The following is a 17,421-nucleotide window of genomic DNA, read 5'->3' as shown; positions in this document are numbered from 1 at the left end:
TACAACAAACAGAAACAAACTCTATCACCACATGAAAGATCGAAACATAAGGAAGTTCCTAGGGCGTGGAGAAAAGCTCAATCAGTTCATTATGTTCTCAACCAAATACATGAACACTCAAACAATTTAACAAGAATGAGAGCATGTGATCTAGTGGAGAAGATTACTAACCTGAAGATGGTGCAAAGCAATGCCGGAATCTTTCTCAACTATAAGAGCACTCTATCTCCAAAAATCACTACAAAATGAGCAAATGAAGACAATGAAAATAGTGAAAACTTCTCATTCTTATAGGGTTCAACATGGCCAAAGAAATTCAAAATTCAAAATTCAAACCATGAGAAAACCCCATATGGAAAGTCTTCAAACTTCCACACAAGCTAGGGATTTTTCAAATTTCAAACTTGCAGCACCCCCTCTCCCCCTAAAAAAAAGGGAGGAGGTGAACACAGTAGCTTCATCAATTTATTGTGCCAACAAGAGCTTCATCAAAGGAGTTCAACCACAATTCTCAAAAGTTTCACACACTCTTGATCAAGACAATGTGAAGCAAAACCAATTTATGGTGCCAACAAGAGCTTCATCAATGGAGGGCAACCACAATTCTCAAAAGCTTCACACACTCTTGATCAAGACAGTGTGAAGCAAAACCAATTTATGGTGCCAACAAGAGCTTCATCAAAAGAGTTCAACCACAACTTTCAAAAGCTTCACACGCTCTTGATTAAGACAATGTGAAGCAAAAACCAATTTATGGTTCCAACAAAAGCTTCATCAATGAAGGGCAACTACAATTCTCAAAAGCTTCACACACTCTTGATCAAGACAGTGTGAAGCAAAACCAATTTATGGTGCCAACAAGAGTTTCATCAATGAAATACAAACACAACTCTCAAAAGCTTCACACACTCTTGATCAAGACAGTGTGAAGCAAAACCAATTTATGGTGCCAACAAGAGCTTCATCAAAGGAGTTCAACCACAACTCTCAAAAGCTTCACACTATCTTGATCAAGATAGTGTGAAGCAAAATCAAGTCATGGTGCCTAACAAAGCTTCAACCTTAAAACTTCACCTACAAAGTTTCAACACAAAAGCTTCATCAATGGAGGACAACTACAAATTCTCAAAAGCTTCACACTATCTTGATCAAGATAGTGTGAAGCAAAATCAATTCATGGTACCCAACAAAAGCTTCAACTCCAAAGCTTCACCTACAAAGCTTCAACACAAAAGCTTCACCTACAAAGCTTCAACACAAAAGCTTCACCCACAAAAGCTTCAACACAAAAACTTCATCAATGGAGGACAACTACAAATTCTCAAAAGCTTTACACTATCTTGATCAAGATAGTGGAAGCAAAATCAATTCATGGTACCCAACAAAAGCTTTAACTTCAAAGCTTCACCTACAAAGCTTCAACACAAAAGCTTCACCCACAAAAGCTTCATCAATGGAGGACAACTACAAATTCTCAAAAGCTTCACACTATCTTGATCAAGATAGTGTGAAGCAAAATTAATTCATGGTACCCAACAAAAGCTTCAACTCCAAAGCTTCAACTCCAAAGCTTCACCTACAAAAGCTTCAATGCAAAAGCTTCACCCACAAAAGCTTCAACACAAAAGCTTCACCCACAAAAGCTTGACCTATAAAAGCTTGACCCACAAAAGCTTGACCTATAAAAGCTTGACCCACAAAAAACTTGACCTATAAAAGCTTGACCCACAAAACTTCACCCACAAAAGGTTCACCTACAAAACTTCAACACAAATGCTTCACCTACAAAAGCTTCACACTATCTTGATCAAGATAGTGTGAAGCAAAATCAATTCATGGTGCCCAACAAAGCTTGACCTACAAAAGCTTCACCCATAAAAGCTTGACCCACAAAAGCTTCACCTACAAAAGCTTGACCCACAAAAGCTTCACCTACAAAAGCTTGACCCACAAAAGCTTGACCCACAAAAGCTTCACCTACAAAATTTCAACACAAAAGCTTCACTTACAAAAGCTTCACACTATCTTGATCAAGATAGTGTCAAGCAAAATCAATTCATGGTGCCCAACAAAGCTTCACCTACATAGATTCAACACCAAAGCTTCACCTACAAAGCTTTAATATATATATATGTATTTAATTTTTTTTTTCGGAAATTCGAAAATTAAAAAATTCAGAAAATCAAAAAATTGAAAAAAAAAATTGCCGAGGCCTCATCTTTTTTAGGCCTAACAACTTTCATAACAAATATATATGAAGAAGGAGTTTTGGGCTACCACTTAGAAAGGAAATGCCACATTCGTCAACTCCCTTGACCGGAGACTTGGGGGACTCCTACCATATGCTACTGCACCTTGATACTCGGAAGTCTCACGACCACTCAGTGACTTGGATTTTTCAAGTCTCCAAACGAGAAGTTTTCCTCACTCGGGAAATTAAGGGAGCACTACCTCAACCTACATGCTTCACTCACAAAGCTTCAACATATAAGCCTTGGTGTATTTAACACAATACGTTGAAATGAAGCAAAGCTTATTTATTGATATCTCCGATAAGTTACAAATATGTACATATACATGAATCAAAATAAACAAACAAGAGGGAGCCTTTACAAAGGTTGCTCAGGAGAAGTCTCAGCAGTTGGCAGAGCCCTAGAAAGAGGAGGCACCAGAAGGTGATTATTCGGAGCCTCAGTACTAGACAGAACCCCAGAAGGAGGAGACACCGAAGGTTGATCATTTGGAGCTTCATTACGCGGTACAGCCCCAGAAGACGAAGGCTATAAATGCCTTTGGAACAAACCCACAAACCTCTAATGATCAAGTAAAATTTGACCATCAGATTCCTGCGGCTGGTCGAGCTTCCTCTTCATGTTTGTAGCATAGTCATGTGTGAGCCTGTGCAACTATTTATTCTCATGCTTGAGCCCTCTGATCTCCTATTTGAGACTTATCACTTCAACTGCCAATGATTCAACTTGGCGGGTTCGAGTGAATAGGCGTTGGGCGATATTAGACACAGAACCTGTACACTGAACACTGAGAGCCAGAAAATCCTTAACAGCCAACTCATCAGACCGTTTGGAAAGTAGTCTGTTATCTTTGGGAGTGAGAAGGTTCCTGGCCACCATCGCAGTGGTCATATCATTATTCATCACAGAGTCCCCAACGATAAGAGGACCAGTAGGAGATAAGAAGGATGGGCGCCATATGTTGTCTTGAGAAGGCATTGCTGCCTTTTCACCAAAGTTCAAGTCAAAACGACGGTCGGATGGGCCAGACATTCTCAGAAATGATGAAGGAGAAATGAGGTGCAATAAATATCTAAAGTAAGGGGAAAATTCCTACAAGCAATAACTATCTGAATGTACTTCTTGCACACAATTGGTGCCATTATAAAAGAAAGGGCAACAGGGCCGTTGGTTCAAAAATCGAAGAGGCACCACTCTCCGAATTTCGAAGAGGCACCACTTTCCACACGCAACATCAGCTCCTCGAGTACCACAGATAACTTTGCCAAAGATCTCTGACAAAGTTTAGACACATAAATTTTGAAGATCCAGCTACCCTACTATTACCCACAAGGGTAAAAGAACAGCATCACTGCTTGATAACTAGAAAGTCCCAATGTGTGTCAACCTCCGTGCTCCGTGGCAAGGCAGACTGGCAAAAATGCCTAACCTTTACTCACATTCGAGAAAACACTCCCAATAGGATTGCTTTCTCAAAAATCGAAGAGGCACCGTTCTCTGAATCTCGAGAGCCAGACTCCCAATATGATTACTTTCTCAAAAACCGAAGAAACACTGTTCTCCGAATCTCAAGAGTCAGACTCCCAACAGGATTGCTTTCTCAAAAATCGAAGAGGCACCGTTCTTTGAATCTCGAAAGCCAGATCCCTGACAAGATTGCTTGTTCGAAAACCGAAAAGGCACTGCTATCCGAACTTCTAGAGCCAGATTTCCTTGGATAAAGCTTGTCTGTAATCTTCACACGCAACATCAGCTTTCCAGATACCACAGACCACTTTTTCAAAGCGCTATGACAAAGTTAAAACATGTGAGGTTTACAGCTCCCACTACATTACTATGATCAAGAAGGGTAAATGAATAGCATTATTACTTGCTCAAAAATCGAAGAGGCACCACCCTCCAAATCTCGAGAGCCAGACTCCTAATAGGATTACTTTCTCAAAAATCGAAGAGGCATTGCTCTCCGAATCTCAAGAGCCAGACTCCCAACATGATTGCTTTCTTAAAAATCGAAGAGGCACCGTTCTCCGAATCTCGAGAGCCAGATCCCCGACAGAATTGCTTGTTCGAAAACCAAAGAAGCATCACTCTCTGAACTTCGAGAGCCAGATTTCCTTGGATAAAGCTTGTTTGCAATCTTCACACACAACATCAGCTTTCCAGATACCACATACCACTTTTTCAAAGTGCTCTGACAAAGTTAAAACACGTGAAGCTTGCAGCTCCCACTACATCGCTACGACCAAGAAGGGTAAAGGAATAACATTGCTACTTGTTGTTAGGGAGACTCCTATATATGTCAACATCCATCCTCCACGAACAGACAGACCTGTAAAAATGCTCAACCCTTCCTCATATCTGAGAGGGCACTCCCAACGAAGCCTCTCGAAATACTCAGCTTTCTTCCCCCCTCCCCCAATAATACCTATGCAAACTAGCCACACCAGAGCAAGAGTATCTCATATCATCAAGGTCAAAAGCAAGAGTATCCCATATCATGTTTTTTCCCTATCTTTTCCTTTGCCCTTGTTCTTACCTGCAAGACAAGGAGAAAGAGAATAATCAGTCAGCACTTGGAATCAAGCTTCCAGTCAGGAACTAACTGCCTGGAACCCCTTGCCTGACTACTTACCTGGCATTGCTCTCGAGTACTCATCTTCAACATCTTATGCTTCCAGAAAAGATACCACATTTGCCTGAGGAACAAATAGGGCAAGTGAGAAGGATACAAGGAAGCATGTAGAGACAAGCGCAACAGAACACGTGCCGATTCATCCACTACTTCGTCAATAGCAAAAGTATCCCATATCATCAAGGTCGAACGCACTCTTGATTTGATGGACTTGTTTTGACCCTCAAATTCTTGAGTCGGCCTTATACTCTGGAGGAAACCAGAAAACCCTCCAGCCCAGTTCAAGAATAAGCCTGTGGAAAGTTACTTCTTCAAAAGCAAAAGTATCTCATATCATCTTTTCTCCATTTGCTTCTCCTTATCCTTGTTGCTGTTTACGACACAAAGAGAAGGAGAACAATCAACCGAAAGCCGAAGTTGAACCTCCGATCCAAGTTGCTTGCTTGGAAGTTTGATTGCTTACCTTATCTGTTACCTCTTTCAGCAAATCTCCTAGCTCGACGACTTGAGGGACTCCTACTATAGGGTTTTGTATTGCACTTGTGCATCTTCATCGGTTAAAGGTACCACCCCTGGATGGAGGAAAAGTACTTCCAGAGAAGATGGCACATCTACGTATGAGAAAGATAAGGCAAGTGAAAATGATACCACACTTTGGTACTTAGAAGTTTCATGATTACTCAACGGCTTGGATCTTGCAAGTCCCCAACCGAGGAGCTTTCTTCACTCGGGAACTTAGGGGAGCACTGTTTGTACCATACTTGACCAATCCCGAAACTACTGAGCACCGGTCAACGTTATACCATCAAGGACCCATAAGAGTTTCCCTTCAACCAAGAGGCCAATCACAGCACGACACGTGTCAACATTAGAAGCCAATCATAGTGCGACACGTGTCAACATCAGAAGCCAATCACAACACGACAAGTGTCAATGTCAGAATGAAACTAGAAACTCTCTTCTATAAATAGAGATCATTCTCTCACAATATTTCCTAATGTCATTTGTACTACATCATTCACTAGTACTCACTAAAGGATAGCTTGAACCTATGTAGTTGTGTAACCCTTCACAATTAATGAGAACTCCTCTACTCCGTGGACGTAGCCAATCTGGGTGAACCACGTACATCTTGTGTTTGCTTTCCTATCCCTATCCATTTACTTACTTATCCACACTAGTGACCGGAGCAATCTAGCGAAGGTCACAAACTTAACACTTTTTGTTGTACCAAAGTCCTCACTGATTTTGTGCATCAACAACATCAAAACAATCCCAGCCTTCCATCTTACACCCTATGACATGAAGATACATATCTACTTACTTACATAAGACCTATGAGACTTAAACAAATAAGCATACAACCAATTTAGCTAAACATCCTAGCAATATAAGCTGGAAATGCAACTGCCACATCAGATCACAATTTACACACTAACACTATTAGCATCAATGTTGAAACAAACTTCAAATGAAGGAACAGATTTTGGAGCTGGAGGAATATCATTGAGAGTAAACTTACCCAAAAAGTTATTGTTTTTTGCTATGCTACTTTCACCCTTATATACAAGGAAAACTGCTCATAAGCGGTAGTTACTTTAATTTTCTTCATGAGTGGAACTGTAGAGTTTGTTGAAATTGCAACATTCATGAATAACTCAGAAGTACCGGGTCTTTCACTCTCAATTCCAAGTGATAGTGGGGTAACATACATGAGCGTGAAGTCTTTAAGCTTACCATTCCCATTCCCACACAAGACGGCAGCTTGAACTACTGCTTCATATGCTATAGCCTTATCTAGAATAATGCTCTTGCATAGCTCCTTCCCCTTGAATATTTCCTACAATAGTTGCTGCATTTTTGGAATTTTATAAGAGCCACCAGCGAGAACAACATCATGGATGCTGTCTGTGTCCATGCCATCATTCAAACATTTCTCAACAGGCTTCATACACTTGTTGAAAAAATCCTTATTTAGTTCTTCAAACTTGGCACAAGTAATAGTAGTAGAGAAATCAGTACCTTTATCTAAGCAACCAATTTCAATGTCAGTGTTAAAAGTAAATGACCGTCTCCTCTTTGCCTTCTCACAAGCATTTCTTAACCTCCTAAGTGCTCTCGAGTTTCCACTAACATCCAAATCATGTTTCCTCTTGAACTCCTCAACACGGTAATTCACTATTCTATTATTGATGTCTTCACCTCCATGGCTAGTGTCTTCAGCAGTGGCTTTCACTTCAAGCTCATCATCCCCTATGGTAAGTAACGAAACATCTTAGGTCTCACCGCCCAAATCAAATATCATCACACTTCTCTTGCTATACCAGCTGGCCTACTTGTCAATGCCATAAGTGTGGGATGCTAAAGCATATATGGGTTGATCGAGAAGGAATGCAACAACTACACTAAGAAAGCCAACGTCTAGTTTCTTTAAAAATGTAACGGGTAGTTAGTTTTTTTAGTGATAGTTTTTTACCATTGTAAGACTTAGATTAAAAGCTCTAATGAAAGGCTAAGATTAGCTTTGTACTATCAGGGTTGGTAAGCTTTTGTCAGCTAGCTTCAATGGAGACAATGGATGACTGTGCACACCTAAAAACGTATTGATGTCATATATATATATGAGTGCAATGAGCTGCTGCAATAGCAAATATTATAGCCAACATTCCCTTCTCAGTTTCTGTGCAATCATCATCATTCTCAAAACCTAAAATCTTTCCAAAACAAACATACAAAACATCAACTTTATAAAACAATATCATGGTCTCAAAGATTAGTTCTTGATCACTAAAATCTGGGCGTTTGTGGAATCTGTTTGTGGGGTTACTCAGGTAAAGGCTGAAACCCTAAGTGTCGATACGAGTCGAAGATTAAAGGATCTAGGGGTGGTGACCTCAATGTTCCGATCTTTGATGGAGAAAACTACGACTACTGGAGGATTCGAATGACAACCATCTTCAAGTCGTATGATCTCTGGAAAATGGTTCAATATGGATATGAACTACCAGAGATGGAGATTGATGCTCTAGAAGAGGATCTCATAGAGAAACAGGTAGCTACGCTAAGGAAGAATAGGATGAATGATGCTAAAGCGTTGGGAATCATTCAAGGGGTTGTCTAAGACTTTATATTTCCCAGGATAGCAAATGAAGAAACTGCCAAGGCTACTTGGGATGCTCTGCAACAAGAATACAGAGGAGATGTGAAGGTAAAGAAAGTAAAACTCCAGTCTCTTAGACATGATTTTGAATATACATGCATAAGAGAAAGATGAACCACTAAACATAGGGTCGAGAGACATGCTGATGGTGCAACTGAAAAAGCTTTTCAGTCACTAAACATAGGGTCTTCTAGTCACTCTAATCAACATCAAAACAGACCAAAGAAAGATTGGAAAGAAAAAAAACAAGAAGTGGGAAGGAAAATCAAATAAGGAGCACAAATATAATAGTGGAAACAATAGTGGTGGTGGTAAATCCAAACCATTATGCAAATACTGTGATAAGGCACACTTTGGTGAATGTTGTTTCAAGGGGAAACCAAAATGTCACAAATGCAACAGATTTGGTCACCTACAGAATGATTGCAGATCATATACTACTCAGCAAGTGAACATTGCAAACCAAGTAGAGGAGGAAACAAATGTCTTCTGTGTTTTTAATGCCAGTGTTGTAAAAGACAATAAAGTATGGTATATAGACAGTGTGTGCATCAATCACATGACTACCCATGAGTCTCTGTTGACAGACATTGACACTACATTCACTGGAAAAGTAAAGATGGGAAATGGCAACATTGTGGAAGCAATTGGCAAAGGCATTCTTATCATAGAAGCCACATTAAGGAAGCCATGTTGGTTCCAGGTCTGGATGAAAACCTTCTCAGTGTTGGAGAGATGATGGAACATGGTTACTTTTTGCTGTTTGGAGATACTGTTGTTGAGATATATGATGATAGGACTCTGTCAAATCTGGTTGTGAAAGTTGAGATGAAAAATATGAGCTTTCCATTAATGCTGAAATGCTTGGAAAAAGTGGCAAGGAAGGCAAACACAATTGATTCAGGAAGATTATGGCATAAGAGGTTTGGGCACCTGAATGTGCAGAGTTTGAAAAACTTGCAGAAATATGAAATGGTGCAAGGCTTGCCTTAACTAGATGATATGAATGAAGTTTGTGAAGGTTGTGCACTTGGGAAACAACACAGGGACAATTTTGAAATTGGGAAGGCTTGGAGAGCTGCAAAACCACTAGAACTAATTCACATTGATCTGTGTGGTCCAATGAAAAATGCATCCATCAGTGGTAACAAGTATTTTTTTACTTTCATTCATGACTACTCAAGGATGTGTTGGGTATATTTTATGAGATTCAAATAAGAAGTCTTTAACATCTTTAGGAAGTTCAAAGCAATGGTGGAGTTACAAAGTGGGCATCAAATCAAGAAAATAAGGAGTGATAGGGGATATAAGTATACCTCAGTGGAATTCAATGCTTTATGTGAAGAAATCGATCTAGAAAGGCAACTCACAATGGCATACACTCCTCAACAAAATGGAAATGCATAGAGAAAGAACAGAACTATAGTGGAGATGGCAAAGTCCATGTTACATGAAAAGAAAAATGCCCTATTCATTTTGGGGAAAAGCTGTGAATGCTGCTGTGTATCTCTTGAACAAATGTCCCACCAAGGCTTTAGAGAAACAAACTCCATTTAAAGTGTTCAGTGGAAGAAAATCTACAGTCAAGCATTTGAGAGTTTTTGGCTCTGTGTGTTATGCACTTGTGCCATCATAACTCATACATAAGTTACAAGAATCCAGCAACAAGTGCATCTTTGTTGGATGTGGAACTAGTGAAAAAGGCTATAGATTATACAACTTGAAAACTCAGAAGATTAATCTCTATAAGAGATGTGATTTTTGATGAAGAAACATTGTGGAATTGGGAAACAAATGTAGTAGAACAAGACATAGTATCACTGCAAATTGGTATCACTGAGCAAAGAACTGTACAGAATGGAGTTGGTGAAAACCATGAATGTGAAGAAGGAAACTTGCAGTATTCTCAGAACTCATCATTTTAAACCCATCAGAGTTCACAGAGCTTAAGTGCAGGTTCAATATCCCAACAGGGAGAATAATAAAGCTTAAACTCAAGCTCAGGGTTAACACAAATTAGGATGAAAAGCTTGGATGAAATCTATACTACTTGCAATTTTTGTGTCATTGAACCAGAAACCTTTGAAAAATATCAGAATGGCAAAGCATGGCAGATAGCAATGAAAGATGAAATCTCAATGATAAAGAAAAATGGAACTTGGACACTAGTTGACAGGCTAAGTGATAAACTTGTGATTGGTGTAAAGTGGGTCTATAAAACCAAGTTGAACTTGGATAGATCTCTGCAAAAGAACAAGGCTAAATTTGTGGCTAAAGGCTACTCCCAAAAGCCTGGAATTGACTTTAATGAGACATTTGCACCTGTGGCAAGACTGGATACAATTAGAACTCTAATTACATTAATTGCACATAAGGGTTGGTAGCTATACCAGTTAGATGTTAAGTCTATTTTCTTGAATGATGTGCTATAGGAAAAGGTCTATGTGGACTAGCCTCAAGGTTTTGAAGTCAAAAGGTCTGAGAACAAGGTGTATCAACTAAAGAAGGCACTTTATGGTTTGAAACAGGCTCTAAGAGCATGGTATAGTGAGATTGATTCACATTTCACTAAGTGTGGGTTCAAGAAAAGCCTTAGTGAAGCAACACTTTACACTAAAGTTGAAAACAGGTTTGAAATACTCATAGTATCTATCTATGTGGATGATGTAATCTCTACTAGAAAAAGTAAGAGAATGGTGGATGAATTTAGAAATGAAATGATGGGAAAATATGAGATGACAGACTTGGGGTTACTTCATCACTTTCTTAGAATGAGGGTGATCCAAAATCAGACTGCATTTTCATTCATCAGATGAAGTTTGCACAGACACTGCTAAACAAGTTTGGTCTCAAGGCATGCAAACCAGTAAGCACTCCCTTAATTGCATATGGAAAACTCAAGAGTTGAGATGGAAGTGAACCAGTGGATGCAAGTCTCTACAGAAAATTGTTGGGAACCTGTTATATCTCACAACAACAACACAAAACATCGTGTATGCTGCAAGTCTACTATCAAGATTCATGCACAATCCTACCTGTTGATGCACAAAACCGGAGGTCTTGGAATAACGTAAGTTCGACCGTGAATCTGCAAGTAATGTAAATAACACAAGATGTATTGTGGTTCACCCCAAGGTTTGGGCTACGTCCACACTGATTGTATTGTATTTCTCTGAGAAGTGAGGGAGAGAGTGTGAGAGCTTTGCTCTAGATAGGAGAGACTTAGGGTTTGTGAGGGTGAGAAGGCCCTTTTATAGAATAAGGGCTCATCCCCTAATTACATATTTACCCCTTCCTTTATTACATAATTACATTTAAATCCCCCGAGTATTTATACGAGGTCTAAATACGAGGCCCTAAATATGGTATAAATAGTAGTCCCCCAAGTCTTCAGTCAAGAGAGTCTGTTGGCTGGAGACTTGAAAGTCAATCTATGTATGGGCCAAAGTAACTAGATGTTGTCTTGAACTCATGCTCAATATGAGGCAGTGCTCAATCTGAAATGATGCTCAACTAGAAGTAGCACACGCTGCGAGGCTGCTCGGCTTGTGGCTTATGTTGCCTTGGTTGGCTCGGCTTGCGGCGTTTGAAGGTGAGGGAGTCCCTTTTATAGAATAAGGGCTCGCTCCTCAATACATGAATAATGGGCTAGAGTTGATGCTCTCTAATGATGGTGAGGGAGTTCCTTTTATAGAATAAGGGCTCGTTCCTCAATACATAAATGATGGGCTAGAGTTGATGCTCACGGCGAGATGGTTGCTCAGTAGGCGGCGATGCTCTCTAATGGTGGTGAGGGAGTCCCTTTTATAGAATAAGGGCTTGCTCCTCAATACATAAGTGATGGGTTATGAGTGATGCTCGCGGCAAGGCAGTTGCTCAGATGGCGGCGTTGCTCTCTAATGATGGTGAGGGAGTCCCTTTTATAAAATAAGGGTTCGCTCCTCAGTACATGAATAATGGGTGCTCTCTAATGAAAGTGAGGGAGTCCCTTTTATAGAATAATGGCTCGTTCCTCAATACATAAGTAATGGGCTAAGTCCCCCAAGTATTTTTCATGAGGCCCAGTTAAGGCCCAATATATGGTACATATTGTAGTCCCCCAAGTTTTCGGTCAATAGAGTCTGTTGGTTGGAGACTTCAAATTGAATCCATGTATGGGCCGAAGTGGCGGTTGTTCGGAGGTGGTATTTGTATACCCTGCACTGAAACTTTGTAGTTGAAGCTTTGCAAGTGAAGCTTTGAAGCTAAGGCTCTGTAAATGACGCTTTTAAAGCTAGAGCTCTGTAAATGAAGCTTTTGAAGCTGATTGACATGAGTGATGCTCATGGATGTTGTCATGAGTGATGCTCATGAATGTTAACATGAGTGATGCTCATGAATGTTGACATGAATGATGGTCATGAATGTTTATGTATGATTGTCATGAGTGATGCTCATGAATGTTTATGTATGAATGACATGAGTAATGCTCATGTATAATTTGGAGTACTGGGCGTACTTATGATCACCTGGTTGGTGGCATGAAGGAGAGTACGAGTTGTACATTTCATCACCTGGTTGGTGGTATGAATGACTAGTTGCCAAATGATATTAGAGTACGGGTTGTACATTTCATCACCTGGTTGGTGGTAATAGTGGCAGGTTACCGAATAATTTGGGAGTACTGGGCGCACTTTTGATCACCTGGTTGGTGGTAATAGCGGCAGGTTGCCGAATAATTATGGAGTACTAGGCGTACTTTAGATCACTTGGTTGGTGCTATTTCGGGCTTATGGGCCTTCGCCCTCCACAACATGCCAGCCTATTTGTTTTGGGCTTTGCTATTTTATTTTATTTTATTTTTTTTAGTTACCCTCTGATGGGGTTTATACATATTACCCTCTGATGGGTTTATATAGATGTTTCCGAAAGATAAGGAAAATAAATTACATAATTCTAGTGGGGTGTTTATTCCTTGTTTTTGCAGTGTTTTTTCTGCTGCACTCTCTTTGTCTCTTCATCTGGCAGACATAAGGAATAATAATAGGAAGATCTTTTGCTTTTCTCTTTTCCTTTTCTGCTTTTCCTTTTGCTTTTGTTTCTTCCTTTTCTGCTTTGCTTTTCTTCTCTTTTTCTTTTTCTTTTTCTGCTTTGCTTTGCTTTTCCTTTTCTTTTTCTACTGCATTGCAGGTTTACAACATGTTGCTTTGCCCGTTCAATTATGGGGTGGATCATACGGTAAGGCCCACACCACGGATCCAGTATAGGGTGATTTCATTCACCGAGAGGTCTCTGTAACGAGGCAACCGAGGTAACAACAGCAAAACAAGTATAAAATACGACAGCAAAGCAAGGATAAGAGAACATTACCTAAGCAACGATCATATTTAGCATTGGATGTACACTCAGTGGAAAAGATGGCACATAAACCAAGGTCCATGAAGATGGAAAGATACCGTTTTCATCCTCCTCTTGCGTTTCTACTTCAAGATCAAACGATGGACAACCCACACAGAGAAGTGCATATCCATTTGATTTCAATTTGGTAGAAATTCCTAGTACCTCAGGCTGTCTAATTTCTCCAGATTTTACGCATACTGCACAACTGGTACAACAACCGTACCTGCATCGAATGGAAGCGTGATGTCCTGCAACTTTGCTGTGTGCAATATGTATTGGTCCTTGGGGACGAGGAACTGGTGGGAGACTCCTCGTTGTCTGTCGTGAACGGTGACTTTGTGTGTAGGGACTGAAGGAGAGCAGTCATCGGTTCGGTCGGTGACAGCCACCGGAGTTTGGAGCTCGGAAGTCATGTTGCAGCGCCATTTGGTTATGTTGGAGTGGTGGGTGATGGTGTTTGGTCAAGTGATTTGGCAGTAGAATGGCGGTTTTTCGAGAATGTCGCTCTCCAACAGAGCTCTCCGTATCGTCTTATCTTGGCGGCGATTGACGTCGAAATGCAGGAAACACGGATTGAATTTGGGTTCGCCGCCTACTGAGGAGTGGTGCTTTTTATGGTGGAGCTCCATAATCTCGCCGTTGTTTGCAAGCTTCAGAGCGCCATAGTCGTAGGGAAGGTCGGGCAGCGAGAAGGTCTGTAGGCCGCGAGAATGTGCAAGGGTTCTGGGCTGGCTCTGGAATGGGTTGAGCGTCAAAAAAGGGACTGCAACGTCGAAGACGGAGGCCCCATCGCCTGCGCCTGCTTGAGCCACAGCAGTAGCTCGATGACAAGCACGTTGTCAATCATCGCAGCTCTCGTCCACCCGTCTTTGACCACCACGTTCGCAACTTGACTTGGAAACCGTCGCGTATGGGCTCCTACTCGAACTTCCAGTTGACAAGCTTGCCTAACTCTGCCTGGATGACTTTATTATCAGTCATGCCAAGAAGGAAATGGAGGTTGGTGGCGGTGAGGTAGAGCCCTACCGGAACTCGGCGTCCTAGCAAATAGCTCCGACTGTGGAAATGCCATCACGTCGTCGGATCACCAGTAACACAAAGCTAAACCCTAGATACTTTACCAATTGTTGATCTCGCTCTCCTTGCTTTTTCTTCTCACCCCAATCTCTTTTTGCTTCCTGATCTGTAGAAAGAGAGAAGAGAGAGATGGGATTGGTTTCTTGGGTTTTTCTGGGAAAGCTTTGGGTTGTTGGGTTTTTACGGATTTTGCAGGTTTTGCAGATTCACGGCAGAGGTGAAAATTAAGAGAGAACCGACATAAATTTTCATGTCGTTTCCCACAGACGGCGCCAAATGTTGATGCACAAAATCAGTGAGAACTTTGGTACAACAGAAAATGTTAAGTTTGTGACCTTCGCTAGATTGTTCCGGTCATTAATGTGAATAAGTATGTAAATGGATAAGGACAGGGAAGCAAACACAAGATGTACGTGGTTCACCCAGATTAGCTACGTCCACGGAGTAGAGGAGTTCTCATTAATTGTGAAGGGTTTACACAAGTACATAGGTTCAAACTCTCCTTTAGTGAGTACTAGTGAATGATTTAGTACAAATGACATTAGGAAATATTGTGAGAGAATGATCTCTATTTATAGAAGAGAGTTTCTAGCCTTATTCTGACATTGACACGTGTCGTGTTGTGATTGGCTTCTGATGTTGACACGTGTCGCGCTATGATTGGCTTCTGATGTCGACACGTGTCACTCTGTTATTGGCCTCCTGGTTGAAGGGAAACTCTTCTGGGTCCTTGACGGTATAACGTTGACCGGTACTTGGTAGTTTCGGGATTGGTCAAGTATGGTACAAACACTACCAAAATACATTTAGGAACAGCTAAAAGAGTTCTCAGGTATGTGCAAGGAACAATTGATTTTGGGATCAAATATGAGAAAGGACAGTCATCTATATTAGTTGGTTTCTGAGATAGTGACTGGGGAGGTAGTGAAGATGACATGAGGAGCACATAGGGTTATGCATTTACTTTTGGCTCTAGTGTATTCTTGTGGGCTTCAATCAAGCAACAAAGTGTTGCACTATCAACAGCCGAAGCTGAGTATGTGCGTGCTGCAGAAGCAACATCTCAAGCAATTTGGCTAAGATTTGTTCTCAAAGATTTTGAGGAATTGCATGTTGAACCAACTAAGCTAATGTGTGATAATACCTTAGCCATAGCAATGACAAGGAATCCGGTATTTCATCAGAAAACTAGACACATCAAAAGGAAGTATCATTTTATTAGAGATGCACTACACGAGAATGTCATCGAATTACTGTATTGCATAACTCAAGACCAGATTGTAGATATCTTTACAAAAGCACTACCAAAAGAAAGGTTCACGTACCTCATAAGCTTGCTTGGAGTCAACACCAAAAAGAGTTTAGAGGGGAGTGTTGGATGCTAAACCATTTCTGTTGATCGAGAAGGAATGCAGCAACTACACTAGGAAAGCCAACGACTAGTTAGTTTTTAGTGCTAGTTTTTGACAAGTGTAAGGCTTAGATTAAAAGCTCCAATGAAGGGCTAAGATTAGCTTTGTACCATTAAGGTTGGTAAGCTTTTGTCAGCTAGCTCTAATGGAGATAAGGGTTGACTGTGCACACCTAAAAACGTACTGATGTCATATATATATGAGTGATATGAGCTACTGCAATAGCAGACATTATAGCCGACATTCCCTTCTCAATTTCTATGCAATCATCATCATTCTCAAAACCTAAAATCTTTCCAAAACAATCATACAAAACATCAACTTTTTAAAACACTATCAATAAGCAATTGCTGCAGCAGTTGGTTCGTTGATGAGACGCATCACCTTTAGGCCAGCAATGAAACCAGCATTTTTTGTAGCCTGACGTTGTGAATTATTGAAGTAAGCAGGGACAGTGATAACTGCATTCTTCACAGTCGAGTGGAGGTAGGCCTCAGCAATCTACCGCATCTTTTTTAGAACCATTGATGAGAACCACAATCAAGGGCTTGCCACCACGACCTTCAGTGACTTTAAACGACCAGAGTTTCATATTAGTTTGTACAGTGTATCACTGAATCTCCTACCAATTAACCGCTTTGCCTCTGTAAATTAATTACTAATTAATGACTGACTTGGTTTAATGAAAAATGTTATTATGCTACCCAGCTCTATGTTACACAAACAGCATATAAATAAGATGGAGTGGTCCTGTTCCCTGATCATTCACTATAATTTCTACATGATCATGCTCCCACACGAGTACGTTGTCCCCAGATCAATCCCAATTGCGTGACCTTCGTCTCCCGCCATTCTCATCTTGAAAACATGACAGAGAAGAATAAAGGAAGACAAACTGTTGCAGAGAGAGTAATAGGGAGAGTGACGTTGGCAGGGAACAACAATTGCTGTGCAGTGGGGGAAGAGAGAGTTCACAATGGTGTCTATCTTAAGTTAGTACTCGGGAATGTAGAATCAATAAACAGGTTTATAATCCAACAAAAAATACTACCCATAATCATAATCCAAAACAGTGTATTAACCATAAAACAAAAAAGCAAATCCGATGCAAAGATTGACCCACATGGTTACATATGAAGGTCTTCCACAATAGTTGAGTTTCATTCCTACATTTTGGAATCAAACATTTTTTGAGTATGATTCATATAACACTATCGCTATAGTTTGCTGAGTTCTCTCAATTGTGGGGCTCATCTATAGTTCGCCACCGTTACTCAGGAGCACGAAATATGTAATCAGTATTACGGCGGTCAGGACCCTCAATACAAGAGTAGTAATCCGGGCAGTTTTGGAGGATAGCATTAATGTTCTCATGTTTGCTTCCTCAGCACCATCAAGGTCTCTGTGTCTGCGTCCAGGGTCCTAGCCTTTGGAACAAAAGTTTGTTCCGATTTCTTGGCCATAGATGATATAGCCTTTTTAATTTTTAGAAACAAGGAAGATTAATTA

General features: G+C 40.5%; 1 pseudogene; it reads right to left on the bottom strand.

Moving 5' to 3' along the window:
* Window positions 1-6,223: 6,223 nt before the first annotated feature.
* Window positions 6,224-16,764, bottom strand: LOC126630506 (heat shock cognate 70 kDa protein-like; annotated as a pseudogene).
* Between the last annotated feature and the right edge of the window lie 657 nt (window positions 16,765-17,421).

The sequence above is a fragment of the Malus sylvestris genome, chromosome 7 (genome assembly GCF_916048215.2).
Source record: "Malus sylvestris chromosome 7, drMalSylv7.2, whole genome shotgun sequence".
In the NCBI taxonomy this organism is placed as follows: Eukaryota; Viridiplantae; Streptophyta; class Magnoliopsida; order Rosales; family Rosaceae; genus Malus; species Malus sylvestris.
The sequence above is the reverse complement of the archived record's forward strand: the minus strand, read 5'-3'. Positions and strand labels throughout refer to the sequence as shown.